At 41.8% G+C, this 15,077-nt stretch overlaps 1 protein-coding gene across 4 annotated transcripts in view; it reads left to right on the top strand.

Annotated features, from left to right (window-relative positions):
* LOC124555453 (muscle calcium channel subunit alpha-1-like) overlaps positions 1-15,077 on the top strand; it is a 566,027-nt gene that overhangs the window by 84,836 nt on the left and 466,114 nt on the right. The window lies entirely within an intron of this gene.

Genomic DNA, 15,077 nt, shown 5'->3' with positions numbered 1-15,077 from the left:
AAGGTAAGATAAGTTTTGCATTCTGACTCTATACAGTCCAGTCAGGCCTGACCAACCATTGTGTCATCCTCTACCAATCATGTTATTGGATGCAGTATGGAGGGACAATGGCCAGCACGAGTTTTGTTGACCTTGCAGACGCTACCAATCAGTTGAATAGCTCCTTTGTTAGCCTCACGAGGCTGAGTGCTCCCTATACCAGTCCTCCAACAAAGCAAAAATCCCTGGCAGTAATGAGAATCAAACCTTGGCATGGCAGTTAGCTGCACTGACCACTCAGCTACAGAGGCGGACTTTGCAACTGTGAATACAATAAATTTGTATGATGTTTCATTTGAAAAGGTGAAACCTGGTTTATCTATTCTTAAAAATCTTACTATGAAATGCTAAAATTAGCAGATATACAACATGTTTTACTAAATCATGTTTTTCTTCTGAAAAAGAAAGATCTACAGATTATTTTTATAAATAATTTTTCTGGGTATAGTATGTCATGAATAGACAGGCATACAAAAATCTACATTGCAATTATGATGCCACCAAAACATTTCTTTCTGGCACATTTTTACCTTCTGGCTCTTACTAACGTTAGAATACACTTTGCAGACACATGTTTGAGGCAGATTTTTTTTGGTAGGCAGAAACTGAAAGCAATAAATCATTGAAACACGTCAGCCACTCCCTTTACCCCCTTCCCATTCTTGCCCCCTAATACTTTTTCCTTTTTTCTCATGTCCTGTTACTCATGTATCACACACATTCAAAGAAATTCTTTTCAAATGAATGCTGCAGGAATAATAAAATAGTCTTGTTCCTCAGAAAGAACCATATTAAATGAACCACATGAACAACAACTATCAAACACCTCATTAATCACATAAATCAAAAAATAGAAGTGATTGAGAAACAGATTATTGAAGAAAAGCTAATTTAACATGTTTACAGTCTTACAAAATTAGACCCATCGGGGTAGCCTAGAGCGCTAATGCGGTGCTTCCTGGACTCTGGTAGGTGCACCAGCCCCGGATCAAATCCACCTGGCAGATTAACGACGAGGGCCGGTATGCTGGCCAGCCTAGATGTGGTTTTTAGGCAGTTTTCCTCATCTCACCAGGTGAATACTGGGCTGGTCCCCATGTTCTGCCTCAGTTACACGATTCACAGACATTTGCAGATATCCGCACTATTTCATGGCTTACACTAGACGCAGACAGCTGGGGTACATTACTTAAGTCCCGGGGGGTTCGGAGTGGCGGCAAGAAGGGCATATGGCCACCCTCTGCAACTAACATTGCCAAATAGGATAACAAGGCCAGGCCCATCTTGAAGCGGGAGAAAGGCCTAAATAAAGAAAGAAAGAAAGAAAGAAAGTCTTACAAAATTTGCTATTGTATATGTTGTGTTACAATTATGAAAACAGCAGTCACTACTTGAGCACAACACACGTTATATTTACAAACTCCTTTCTAATATGTAATGTGTGTTTATTATTAAGAAATATTATATATGTAAGTTACATAACTGAGACCAGATATTTTGATAAATTGTGGAAGGAATGGCTAATAAGATATTCTTTTACTTAGTTTTTGAGTGTCAAGGGATTTTCAGTACTACATTTGATGTCACCTCGTGACATGTTAGCTAATTGATGTAGCATAGCGCTTTACTACTCATTGTTCTATTGGACATAGTATTCACTTGTTTCCCTTCTCCATTTGAAATGACTCATTATACTTGAACCTATGGTTTAATGTCAATTCCAAAGCACAGTGTCACTATCAAGGTTATCCAGAGCATGCGTAAACTTCTATCTTATTTATTTACTTCAATGATGACCATACTGCATGCATTGAAGGCAAACAATGAGAGCACTCCAATGACAGAAAACTTTAGTCCCACAACTGTTTGTATTTTGTAGCTTCATTTAATCCAGTAATAATAATAAATAGATAATTACATACATCTAGTACATTAGTTACATTAATATATGCAAAAGTAAAGTGGACCAGTCACTGAAATTACATTATATTACAATTCATCTATTCCTTCATATGATTTAATTTAATACAGGGCAGCTAGCCAGTAATAAATTGGTTGTTTAATTGCATGTTCAGGAGAATCTTGTAAAAGTAGCTGAAGTGTATTAAATAATGTTTATCCTCTGAGTTCGCAGCTGTTAATTGATCTTGACAATCTATAGTATGTATAAACTTAACGCCCAGAATCATGTAATTAACTCTGCACAAAAATACATTTAGCACTAAGGAAGAAACTATGTTATACAGCTTAATGAAACAAAATATTTCTCATTTGTTGTTGTTTGAATTGTCCACCTCCACAGTTGAGTGGTCAGCACAGCTGACTGGTGTGTGTGGAGGACCCGGGTTCTTTTCCCAGTTCTGCCAGGGATTTTTCCTCAGTAGAAGGACTGGAATGAGGTTCATTCAGCCTCATCATGCTAAGTGAGGAGCTTCTTGACCAAGTAGTATAGGCTCCAGGTCAGGGTACCTAACTTTGGCTGGGAGAGTGGCATGCTGACCTCGTGCTGCTCATGTTGAATCCAGTTACAGAACTGACGAAGGATGACACAGTGGTCAGTTCGTACTGAGGGACTACCAGGGCATCTAGACAGAGTTTAGTCTTTAATTGTTTGCACTGGTGTTCAAATAAAACTAATACTTTCAAATAATTTATAAAGTTACTGTTAAAATCTGTCCTTGGATGAAGAACAGTTTCAGTTCCAGCCTATTGTTAGTGAACTCGGAATCAGTTCCCTACTGTTGTTTCACTTCTGTATGTATGTAAAAAAATTGACACACACGATCAATAAAGACTTATTATAAATGTGCAAGGGTCCTATTTGAGTATATATAGCTTTTAGCACATTAGCTCATATACACAGTATTTATTTATTGCTGATATTATTCTGCATGTAAATTTCAAGCTGTCTGGTCAGATCAAATATTTATTATAATAATTCAGGGCTACAACCATGTCAACATTTTTTTAAAAACACACACACACACACACACACACACACACACACACACACACACACACACACACACACACACACACACAGTGGTATGTGGTGTGCAAAACTTAGGGACAAAAGTAAGTTTCATATGATGTGTCACTGCCCAATAATGTAAATTGATGAAACTTGGACCATACATAGAAATAACTGCTACACTGTAGTGCAGAAGGTTACTGAAATAAATGCTATGAGATGAACAGCAATGGCATTTTTATTCAAAGTCAATAATTACATTGAAATTGCATCGATACCTGATGGTTCTCTGGACCTTACAAAAGGTGGTACACTGTTCTCGATAGGGTTTTGGCCATCATGAATGGCAGTGCATGCTCTTAAAGTGCCAGTTTCATTCTGCCAGTATCTACATTACCACTAGTATGAGATTACATAAACTGTATTCTGCTTACGTAGAGTAAGACAGAAAAATTGCTACGTGTTGACAAGCACCAGCAATGATCTGGCAGTTGTCTACCTTGCTGGTGGAGGAATGGATCATCCTACCATAAGAAGTCCTTACCAACCTTTCGGTCAGCATGGAAACATGTTGCAGAGACTGCACTGCGTCCATGGTAATCACACACGCAATTAAGAACCATGTCCTGTCTTTTGTAATGTCCAGGGCACCATCATGAATTGCAGTGATTTTATTGTAATTATTATCGTGGAATAAAAGTATAATTTCTATTCATCTGATTGTGTATTTCTTTCACTGCCTTCTTTGTGTGATCCAGGTTTAACTTTTATGATGCTGTGTTACTAAGCAGGGACACATCATGTGAAAAATACATTATTCTTACATTTTGCACACCAGTGTACAGTGCAACATTTGCACGTATATCAGATGGAAGAAATTATAAGTGACAGAAAAATCTTAGGACTGACTGAGAATTCAACCAAAGAACCACACATCAAAGATGTAGTACAGGATGAGAGCTGTGTTCAGAGTATGATGATGTACCCAGTTGTTGTAATTCTGATCATCACTCCACATATCAAATTACAACCCGTTACTTATTGTTGCTCTAATTTCCCAACTTTGTATAATGGTTTAAATTTTCAAGGGACTACATTGTGGGAGCAACATCCCCCCCTCCCACCAACCCCCTCTCCCCCACACACGCAGACACACAAAAAATTGTGCCTAAATTATAGGAAAAATTGTTTATTTTATACGAAGAATAATAATTTCACCATCACCACGAAGTACTACTAAAGAAAGAAATAATTAACGTTTTAATTCTCTGTAATCTTGTCTATATGATTCAAGGCTGAAAACATTAATTTTCATTTAAGTGTAATATCCTGGAAAAAGATAAGGAAATCATAAATTCTGTCCCCAACCTTGTTATATGGTCACTGAAATGCCCAGTACTGCTTTGTACTTGCATGTATGGATTTAGTGAGATTAGTAATTAGTCTCTGATGGGTATTTTGCTACTCTTCAAGAGGAGTACTTTTCTGCTTTGGAATAATCACAAAAATAGGCTTGCCTACTTCAAATACATATTTCAAGAAAAATTGTGACAGTCATGAATCATCAAAGAATTGTGTCAGATGAAGTTGAGGTCAATACAACTGCAGTTTGAGTGCATCTGTGTGATTTTGTAACACAGAGCTGTAAGATGGTTTGATATTTTCCACTGTCATGGAATGCAAATGATTTCTTTGTCAAGCAAAATTTGCTTTCATTTGGTGTGCTTTTGTCTAGCGAAGTCTTCTGTGCAGTGTCACTAAGTGCTTTGGTGTCATGTTAATGGAACATACACCAGAAGCATACATGCATAGGTGACATTTTCAGGATAGTTGACAAAAGTATCTGAGTTGATCAGACAAAAAAAAAAAAAAAACTGGTCATCCCCAGTGGGGATATTGCACTCCACCTCTGGCCTCGATTATAGCCTCAATTTAGCAAGAAGAGTGTCCACAAGTTTCTTCAGGTACACTATGTCCCACAGAGCTCCCAACTTGCAGGGATGTTGACTGTTATGTTTCACTTTTTGTTCCAAATACCATAGCCCTAGACATTTTATGTGGAATTTAGGTGATTTAGTGGTCCAGTCAAGGTGCAATAGGGTACTTAAGTGTTTGTCTAGTATAAAGGTGTGTGTGTGTACTACCCTGTGAGTATGGCTATCATCCCCTTGGAACATGGGAGAGTTAATATGACACTAATTGTGAAGATGCAGATCAAAGAACAACTCCTGTTTGCCAAGAATTTTGAAATAAACATTGTGGTTAACATTTCAGTCAACTACTGCTTAGTTGCAATGTTGTCTGTCTCATTCAGGGCGTGTGTGTGTGTGTGTGTGCAGCCTTCTGTGCTGAAGCAAGGAATAGCCTTTTCAAAGGTACCTGAGTGGCAACTATTCTTGTTTGTATTGAAACCAATAGTCACTGATGAAGCACTACACTTGCAGCCAACCCCTGTTAGTTATCATATTTTTATTACTACTGTTCTTACACCATGTTACATGGTTGCTAGTAGCCCACCATTCCTTATAGCCATGTCAGACGATCCTCATTGATGATCGGACAGTTTCGTGCACTGTGTGGTCGTGGCTATAGCCAAGCATAATAGCTCATTTCTGCTGTTAATTTACAACTCCACATTGATGTCTCCTAATGTGCTCATTCCATACAGCTGGCGGGCATACACAAACAACTTAAATGGAGAATGACATGATCCCCTGGAACCGGTTTTTCACCATCTACAGTACTCCAAAGTGATGTGTGTAATCTGTAATAGGAGTGACTAATATTTTGTCCAGTGAGCACATTACCCATGATGTGGCTGTTGGCAAGACTTGTTGCTGATGCAATCTTCTGGGTGTTCTCAAGAACTTTTGTAAGTGATAAATGTTAACTATATTTTCTCGCTCCAGTAGTGCTGAAACATGAGGTCATCAGTATTGCTTCTCAATTCTGTTATATGTTTATTTTTCATTTCAGTTTTGTAGTGAATTAATGTGGAAGGAGCTGATGTGTATCTTCATGTCTATGGTACATTTTCGTAGGTAGGCACTCACAAGATGGAGAAATCTCAACTTCCTGAACAGCAGTGTACATTACCTTAATGTGTTTCCCTCATCTCACCAAGGCCACATTAATTTACAATTGCTGTCTTCAACTGATAAACTATTGCTGTATTGTTGACTAGATTACATTAGTAAATGGTTTAGTCACAACTTAAGTGCTATTTTTAGCATGAATCTTACATTCTTCAATGGAGTATACAATATAATACAGTTCTCTGACAAGTTTACTGAGTGTTTCATCGTGACTCTAACTCAGACTTTCCATTTCTCAAGTATCACGATTCTTTGTCTCGATCATTTGTGCATACCTTCGGCTCACTCAAGGCCTCCAGTCTTTCAGTATCTCTCACATTCTCTTCTACATTTCACAGAATCCCCCCCTGTGGGTGCGGGGGTTGGAATAGGTTCGAGGTATTCCTGCCTGTCATAAGAGGCAACTAAAAGGAGTCTCTCACATTTTGGCCTTTATGTGATGGTCCCCTGCAGGGTTTGACCTCCATTTTTCAAAATTTTCCCAAAGAGCGAGCCAATTGGGAAGGGCGCTTTACAAGGTGCTTCATATCCATCGTGCATTGAGATCTTTAGCCCACTTTCTCGTCGTCGCATTGCAGTCATGCTCATTCTCCATCTCTTGGGTGGGGACACCTTCCTGGGTGTGTTTTCCATCATGCACTATGCAGTGTCACTATCTGCATCGACCATGACCATGGACTTCTTTGTACCTGATATCCAGCACGGTAGCCAGTCTGTTGTGGTGGGGCTGCCATGTACCCTATTGTTTGTAGCCCCCTGACCGCACAGGAATCCCTCTGCTGATGCCTGCGCCATTAACTCCCCACGTATGCCAAGGGGTAGATGCCCATCACCCTTGGGCATTTGGACTCCTGGCAATGGCCGTCTTGCCAGGTGGCCTTTGCTGCGGTTGGGTGGCGCCCATGAGGAGGGCCCCTGGTTGGAGTGTGTGGCATCATGGTGGTTGACACACGATGAAGCATGGTCCATTATCTCTTGCTGGTGGTGAAGCATCAGCATTCTCTAAGCGTTCATGAGCTCAATTCAGTGCACAGAAGTATGTCCCAAAATTGTTCCCCTCCCTGGCTGCACCATGGGAGGAACGTCAGGCTAAGGATGGCAGTGGATCTTATTCGCCCCGGTACCTTATATGTTCGAGAGCTGATGGGGAATCTTTCATGACAATGAAGCCTCAGTTTTTTGTTGAACATTTGGAGGACAAGTTTAGGGAGGTGGAGAGATTGTCCAAAATGAGATCTGGTTTGGTCTTGATCAAAACAGTATCCTCTGCCCTGTTACGGATGTTACTCCCTTGTGACAAGCTGGAGGATGTTTCTGTAATCATTACACCCCATAAGAGCTTAAATATGGTCCTGGGTATCATGTTTCATAGGGACCTTCTTTTTCAGTCTGACGATTAACTGCGTGCCAGTTTAGAGCGGCGTGGTGTACATTTCATCCCGCGTGTCCATTGGGGTCCAAGGGATAATCAGGTTGCCACCGGTGCTCTCATCTTGGCCTTCAAGGGTGATACGGTGCCTGAGAAGGTCAAGGTGATGGTCTGCTGCTGTGATGTAAAGCCCTATATCCTTCCCCTGATGTGGTGCTTTAAGTGCCGGAAGTTCTGCCATATGTCTTCCACTGTACTTCCAGTGTCACATGTCGAGATCGCGGATGCCCATCACATCCCCATACTCCATGTCCCCCACCTCCCATCTGTGTCAACTGCAAAGAGCACCATTCACCTTGCTTGCCAGACTGCAGGATTCTCCAGAAAGAAAGGAAAATCATGGAGTACAAGACTCTGGACCGACTGACCTACACTGAGGCTACGAGAAAATTTGAACGCTTTCATCATGTACATATGATATGGTCTTACGCCACCGCGACAACAGTTCTGGCACCATCACCTCTGCCAACCCCAGTCACCTCTCAGAGCCGGAAGACTACTTTTGCCCCCTTGTTGGTTGGGGGCACTTCCCTCCCTGTTGCTCCTGCACCACCTACTTTGGGAACAACACCCCCCAACCATCGGGGATGTCCGTCCCCACTTCTAAGCCAGAGAAGCGTAAGTCTTCTTCAGCGTCTCTCTCTAGGAAGGGTCACTCCCTTCCCAGGTTTCTGCTAGTGGGAAAGATGACACCCAACAGTGGCTGAAGAGCTCAAAAGCAGCTGGTCATAGGGCTTCACACTCAACCTCAGTCCCGGAGACTGAGCCAGTGAAGTCCTCCCAGCCAGGGAAACCCAAGGAGCAGCGAGAGAAATCCAAAGAGAAGACCCCTAAGACCAAGGAAATTGAGGTGGCACCCACACCACCGCTACCTACAAACTCTGCGTCTGAGGATGGGGTGGAGATTCTGGCATCCACTGAGGACCTAGATCTCACTAGACCTTCAGACACAATGGATATAAACTGCTTAGGCAATAAGTCAGTGGCAGCAGGTGACTCTGAGGCGTAAACTGCCTCATTGAATGTTCCATGCCTTCCTAGTCTCACGATGACTTCATCCTCCAGTGGAATTGCGGCGATTTTTTACACTGCCTGGCTGAGCTACGGCAACTGTTAAGCTTTACACTTGCCATCTGCCTTGCCCTCCAGGAAACATGGTTCCTGGCAATGCAGACCCCCACCCTCTGCAGCTATAAGGGATATTACAGGAACCATAGCGACTATAATCGAGTGTCATGTGGGATTTGCATTTACATCCTAAACTCAGTCTGTAGTGACACTGTGCCCCTTCAAACCCCTCTTGGGGCTGTGGCTGTCGGAATAAGGATGCCACAGGAAATAACTGTCTCCAATGTATTTCTTCCTCCAGATGGTGCAGTACCCCTGAATGTATTAGCTGCACTGATTGATTAACTCCCTAAACCTTTCCTACATTTGGGAGATTTTAACACCCATAACACCTTGTGGGGTGGCACTGTGCTTACTGGCCCAGGCAGAGATGTCGAAACTTTGCTGTTTCAGTTCGACCACAGCCTCTTAAATACTGGGGACGCCACACATTTTGGTGTGGCTTGAGGTAGTTACTCGGCCATTGATTTATCAATCTGCAGCCCAGAACTTCTCCCACTGCAGAGCACATGACGACCTGTGTGGAAGTGACCACTTCCTGTCACTGCCCTGGCGTCAAGCCCACAGACGCCTGCCCAGATGGGCTTTAAACGAGGTGGACAGGGAAACTTTCACCTCTACTGTCACCGTTGAATCTCCCACATACGGTAACATTAATGTGATGGTTGAGCAGGTGACTACAACAATTGTTTCTGCTGCAGAAAGCTCAATCCCTCGCTCTTTAGGATACTCCTGGCGTAAGGCAGTCCCTTGGCGGTCGCCGGAAGTCGCTGAAGCAATTAATGAGTGTCGGCAAGCTCTACAGCGGCATAAGCAGCACCCTTCCCTGGAGCACCTCACAGCCTTTAAATGGCTCTGTGTCCGCGTTCGCCAACTTTTCAAATGATGGAAGCAGGAGTGTTGGGAGAGATGCGTCTCCACCATTGGCTGCCATACGTCACTTTCCCAAGTCTGGGCAAAGATCAAACGTCTTTTCGGGTACCAGACCCCAACAGGTGTTCCCGGCGTAACCATAAATGGCGTGTTACCTACCAACGCAAACACGATTTCTGAGCACTTTGCTCGAGCCTCTGTGTCGGAGAATTACCGCCCAGCCTTTCGCACTCTCAAACTGCGGCAGGAAGGGAAAGTCCTCTCTTCACTACACACCACAGTGAATCCTATAATGCCCGTTTACAGAGTGGGAGCACCTCAGTGCCCTTGCACATTGTCCCAACTCAGCTCCTGAGCCTGATCGGATCCACAGCCAGATGATTAAACATCTCTCATCTGACTACAAGCGACATATCCTCGTTATCTTCAACAGGATCTGGTGTGATGGCGTCTTTCCATTCCAATGATGGGAGAGCACTATCGTTCCGGTTCTCAAACCCAGTAAAAAACCACTTTATGTGGATAGCTATCAGCCTCACCGACGTTCTTTGTAAGCTGCTGGAACGTATGGTTTGTCGTTGGTTGGGTTGGGTCCTGGAGTCACGTGGCCTACTGACTCCACGTCATAGCGGCTTCCGCCAGGGTCGCTCTACCACTTATAACCTCATGTCCCTCGAGTCTGCCATCCGAACAGCCTTTTCCAGACGCCAACACCTGGTTGCTGTCTTTTTTGACTAATCTAAAGCATACGACATGACCTGGCGACATCATATCCTTGCCACATCGTGGGAGTGGGGTCTCCGGGGCCTGCTCCTGAATCTTATCCGGGACTTCCTGTCATTCCATACTTTCAGTGTCCAACTTGGTGCCTCCCATAGTTCCATCCATATCCAGGTGAATGGAGACCCACAGGGCTCTCTATTGAGTGTCTCTCTATTTTTAGTGGCCATTGACTGCCTAGCAGCAGCTGTCAGGCCCTCTGTCTCACCTGCTGTGTATGCAGACGACTTCTGCATTTTGTACTGCTCCACCAGTACTGGTGTTGCTGAGTGTCACCTACAGGGAGCCATCCACAAGGTGCAGTCATGGGCTCTTACCCATGGCTTCCAGTTTTCTACCATGAAGATGTGTGTCGTGCATTTCTGTCGGCGTCGTAATGTTCATCCGGAACCAGCACTTCACCTTAATGATGATCCACTCACTGTAGTGGAGACATATCAATTCTTAGGTCTGGTTTTTGATGCTCGTTTGACTTGGACAGAAGTGTTGGCAGCAGGTCAGTGCCTTCCGCTTCCTGAGCAACACCAACTGGGCTGCAGATCGCTCCTCTCTATTGCAGCTCTAGAGAGCCCTTGTTCAATCCCGCCTTGACTATGGGAGTGTGATTTATGGTTCAGTGGCGCCCTCAGCATTGCGTTTGCTCTACCCATTGCACCACTGCAGAGTTTGACTAACAACCGAGCTTTTAGGACAAGTCCGGTAACAAGTGTACTGGTGGAGGCTGGAGTCCCTCCATTGAAGATCAGACGTGCACAACTGCTCGCCAGTTAAGTTGCACACATTCATAGCTCTCTTGAACATCCTAATTACCATCTTCTTTTCCCAGTCACATTGGTTCACCTCCCATATAGGTGGCCCAGGTCAGGGCTAATGATTGTAGTTCGCGTTCGATCGCTTCTGTCTGAACTGGAGTCCTTCTCTTCACCACCTCTCCTTGAGGCCCATTCATGTACACCTCCGTGGTGTAGCTGCAGGCCAAAGCTTCGCCTGGGTCATTCATGTGGCCCTAAGGACTCCGTTAACCTGGCAGCTCTCCACTGTCTGTTCCTCTGGATTCTTGAAGTGTTCCAGGGCTCTGCAGAGCTGGTGGCCATGTCTCGTGCACTTCAGTATATCCGTTCATGCCCCGAGTAATCATTTCTTCTGTTTGACTCCTTGAACAGCCGACAAGCTATCGACCAGTGCTACCCTTGCCATCCAGGAGTCCATCTATGCCCTGGACTGGTCCTGCCATTCTGTGGTGTTTGTGTGGACCCCAGGACTCGTTGGCATACCAGCCAACAAACTTGCTGACACACTGGCCAAACAGGCTAAGCGGAAACCACTTCTGGAGATGGGCATCTTTGAACCTGACCTGCATTCTGACTTATGCCGCAGGGTTTTTCGGCTTTGGGAGACAGAATAGTGTAACAGTACACACAACAAACTGTGTGTCATTAAGGAAACTACGAATGTGTGGAACTCTTCCATGCGGGCCTCTCACAGGGTATCAGTTGTCCTCTGCTGGCTCCACATTGGCCACGCTTTGGCGACCCACAGTTACCTCTTGCGCCATGAAGACCCACCTCAGTGTCGGTGCGGCGCCAGATTGATGGTGGCCCATATCCTGCTGCACTGTCCCACTTTGACTGCCCAGTGACGAAATCATGGGTTGCCGGACTCATTGCCGCTCATTTTATCTGACAACGCCTCATTGGCTGATTTAGTTTTACGTTATATTCATCTGGGTGGGTTTTATCATTTGATCTAAGTTTTAGCACATGTCCTTTGTCCCTCTGTGTCCTCCACCCTAGTGCTTTCAGGGTGGAGGTGTGATTCCATTATGATTCTTAGCAAACTCTTGATATGGAGGAGGAGGAGGGGCAGGAGGAGGAGGTGGATGTGGTGTAGGTTTTGTTGTTTTACTACAAAGCATTAAGTGGTCAGATGTTACTACACACAAATTATTAGGAGGCTTAAAATGATTAGAACACTTTGTAATGAGTGAAGACACATTTTTAGCCCTCTGTGTAGAATTACCAAATATTTTATACCAGAGCCTTTGCCTGTAAAACTAAGAGTGCATAGAGCAATTTAAAAATTAGCCTGATATGCAAGATATGACATTGTTGACAAGTAGTTCTGTTTTTCTAATTCAGTAAACATATCAGCATGTGTTGCAGGGTGGCTGGCTTTTCCTTTTTATTTTCGTGGTTGGCCAGCCACTGTAATCTGCTTCCTTGTTTTACTCTCTTCTAACTGTTTTTTTGTATATAGCTGTTGTTTTCTTGTTTTCTTTCATTCCTTTTAGTATTCGCTGCCTTTCCTTCCTTCTTGTGGTCTTTCCTTTCTTTCTGTTTTGTGTTAAATGCCTCATCTGTTTTATTCTCACACTTGTGGCATTGTTTTATTAGGAACAAGGGACTGATGACCTCATAGTTTGGTCCCTTCCCCCCCTCTTTTAAACAAACAAACCAACCAACCAACCATTTCACAGAATCCCTTCTGCATACCTTGTTAGAAGCAGTGACCATAAAAGGTCAAGGTCTGGGTTCATTATCCAGCCTGGTACAGTGTTATTTTTAATCCCTCAGTATAATACATTTAATTAGTCTAAAAATTCAATCAGTTGACTCACTTGCAATATTATAATGAAAGACTTTGTCTTTCTTTCACATGTATATTCAGTGACCAAATTGTTGAGTTACATTGGACAAGAAATTGTATCAGGTGCTCTTTTATTACACATTTTGAAACAGTAGAACAATACTTTGCAAATGGGAATAATCATTTTTTTCAGTCTTCCAATCATTACTGAAAATTAATTTCATGTTGTTGATATTTGTAGGTTTCCAAATTTTTTTGCCCTAAATATTTAATTTATGAGAGAGACAAGTGGTTTAGTGAACTCCCGAGTACCTGCCGCTGAAATTCTGTCAAATAAAATCTATATGGTTTGTGTTCCTATGAGGAACTGTTTATAATTGTTTGTGTTATTTTGAAAACATATCTTACTGTTACAAAACTAAGAAGCAATAATTGAATGTACATTTAAATGTCAGATTTATGAAATAACTACTGAAAATTTTTTATCAATTGTCTCTCTGTTGTTCTACTATAATTTGTATTGCTGCACAATCATTTGGTTTGTGTAGGCACTCTCCTGTTACTCACCTCATTTTTTTCTGCAGAAGTAACCTCACCTAATCATGATAGAAAGTACATCAACAGTGATAACTTTGACTGGTATTTCTCTGTCACATCATTGGATTTGATGTAAATTGATTCTTTTTCACAATAAGGGATAAATTAATATAAATGTGTCAAATGATACTGCCCAGTTTTGTTAAAGTAATGAATTTTGGTTAATTTTGGACTTGCATTCTGAAAGAGTGGAGTTTCATGTGGACCCTTAATCACCTCAGAGAATTGTCAGTTTCACCATATTTTCATGTGGTACAATTCACAGAAGATGAAAATTAAATTTTAAGAAACTGATTTTAGCTGTCCTGTTTGTATGTAAATCAGAACTGTTTGTGATAGTTAATCAAATGTTAGTTTTCTAAGTATCAGTTGTTTTATTCAGATTGTGAGCTTAAATCAGCTGTTTCAATTTCAACAGTACAGTGAAATGAGGTTATCAGTATCTCTGAAATGTTTTTATTAAATGCAGTGTATGATTCCATTATGCTTCTTAGCAAACTCTTGATATGGAGGAGAAAGAGGAGGAGGAGGAGGAGGAGGAGGATGATGTGGTGTAGGTTTTGTTATTTTACTACAAAGCAATAAGTGGTCAGATGTTACTACACACAAATTAGTAGGAGGCTTAAAATGATTAGAACACTTTGTAATGAGTGAAGACACATTTTTAGCCCTCTGTGTAGAATTACCAAATATTTTATGCCAGAGCCTTTGCCTGTAAAACTAAGAGTGCATAGAGCAATTTAAAAATAAGCCTGCTATGCAAGATATGACATGGTTGACAAGTAGTTCTGTTATTCTAGTTCAGTAAACATATCAGCATAGCTGTATGTCTTTCCATTTCAAAGAGGTAAAAGTGTGTTACACTAGATATAGGAAATTAATAGCTTCCAGGTCAGCACAGTATTTACTTCCCTTCACTCCACTCAAAAGTGGTTCATACACATTATCAAAAATTCTTAAAAGCAAGTAACTACCTGACAATCCAGTCATGTTTCAAATGTTTACATGGAACCAAAAACTAATCTGACAGTTTGAACTACATTTACAATTGATATTGCATTATATACAGGACCAAACAGAAGTCAAGCAAAATTGGGAAATCAGTTAACAGAAAATCAGATTGTGTAGATCATGTAAATGTAGTTAATGATTTCTTCTGCAGGTCATGAACTTTTCCTTCCTCCAGCTTTTTTCTCAAACTGAGTTACTGCTTCATCTCAAATGACTTTAATGTTAAAAAGTTGTTAAACTTTTCTTTTCTCCTTCCTTCTGTCAACAAATATGAACAATTTACAGTATAAAAATGAGATATAATTTTCATAGAATGACAGTTTTTTGTTTTACTTGTGAAACCACATATTATCACCTTTTTATTTTTTTCCATCGTAGTTCCTTCATGCTGTATTTTAAAATATTTGTAATAATTTTTAATGTTGGTAAAACACTTGCAAGAGAAAAGGCAACATTGTAATTTCAATCTGAGCAATACAAATGTTGTCTAACTTATAGTATTACATTAACTCTTGACTTTTATTCAGTTATTTAACTATTATTGGCATATGAAATAATTTTAGATATG

Source organism: Schistocerca americana, chromosome X (assembly GCF_021461395.2).
Source record: "Schistocerca americana isolate TAMUIC-IGC-003095 chromosome X, iqSchAmer2.1, whole genome shotgun sequence".
NCBI classification, from domain to species: domain Eukaryota; kingdom Metazoa; phylum Arthropoda; class Insecta; order Orthoptera; family Acrididae; genus Schistocerca; species Schistocerca americana.
Note: the sequence above shows the minus strand (reverse complement) of the source record. Positions and strands in the feature narration are given on the sequence as shown.